We start from the raw sequence: 1,150 nt of genomic DNA, 5'->3' as shown, positions 1-1,150 counted from the left end.
TCTGGGGCTGAGTCCTTCTAGCAAATACGGAAACTAGGGGTCTTTGGGACCCTTGAAAGAGAGAAGTAATAAAACTATAAGTACTTTACATTAGTTACTCTCTATAGGGTTATGAGAAACAATCTTACCCAGGATTCCTTTGAGAGAAGTTGACTGCAAAGCTACACAGAACCATGAAGGACCAAAAAATGAAAAGTGTTGCCCTGCTTTTAACTATGGCTTATCCTGGAAATGATTGTTCCCATAACTGAAGTATACAATAGGCATTCCGAGAAACATCATAATAACACATTTTGGTGACTGTCTCTTTGTCAGAGGCCCAAGAGACGAACTCTGGTTGGGCAGTTTTTTCACCGTTATATATAGAACACCCCTATTAGGCAGAATTTAGGCCAGGCTACCTCAAGGACTGGTGGCCTTCTTCATTTCCAGCCTAGACATGTTTGCCCTTGAGTTAGGCACCAGCTTCTGATCTAATCATTTGTAGCTAATTTGTCAATGTTGTTATGGCTTATGTGTCACACGAATAGCAGAATTTGGAAGAATGAGCCCTTCAGATTCTTGTTTCAGTTATGGGGCATTGGTTGTGGCAGACACTCTCAGATTTTATTACAAGAAACTCTTAGCCAGTAGAAAGAAAGAGGTATAATAAGAATGCATAGTTATTCTCCCTCTATAATAAAGACAGGACAGGGGAAAATGGCTTTAATTGAAAATAAGTTAAGAAAGGGACACCTATTAGGATCTAAATAAAAATTTATTGATGCTCCTAAGAACAATGTGGCAGAGAAGTATAAGATACTGTAAGCTCTATAAGGATGTGGTGTCTGCTCTAGTCCCCACAAAATAATTATCTCGTATTTTTGTTCATTCTTTCACATTTTATAAAATTGAATCACATTTAGTTAGTCTTACATGTTTTCACTAGGAACCAAGCTACTTTTCCTAGCTCCCTAGATGAGCATTTTCACAAGTATCATGCTCTGGTATTAGGGACCCGCAACCAGATAAAAAATTCAGACACCTGAAGATGAAGCATTTGAATTACATTATTAAGGACAGGTCTGAAAAGTAACAAGATTGCCAAGCAATGCTGAAAAAGAAGTGGCAGAAGAGGATGAAATTTGCCTGTAAAAGAAATGGTAGCTTT

Source organism: Rhinopithecus bieti, unplaced genomic scaffold (genome assembly GCF_001698545.2).
Source record: "Rhinopithecus bieti isolate Rb0 unplaced genomic scaffold, ASM169854v2 scaffold_10379, whole genome shotgun sequence".
NCBI lineage: Eukaryota > Metazoa > Chordata > Mammalia > Primates > Cercopithecidae > Rhinopithecus > Rhinopithecus bieti.
The sequence above is the reverse complement of the archived record's forward strand: the minus strand, read 5'-3'. Positions refer to the sequence as shown.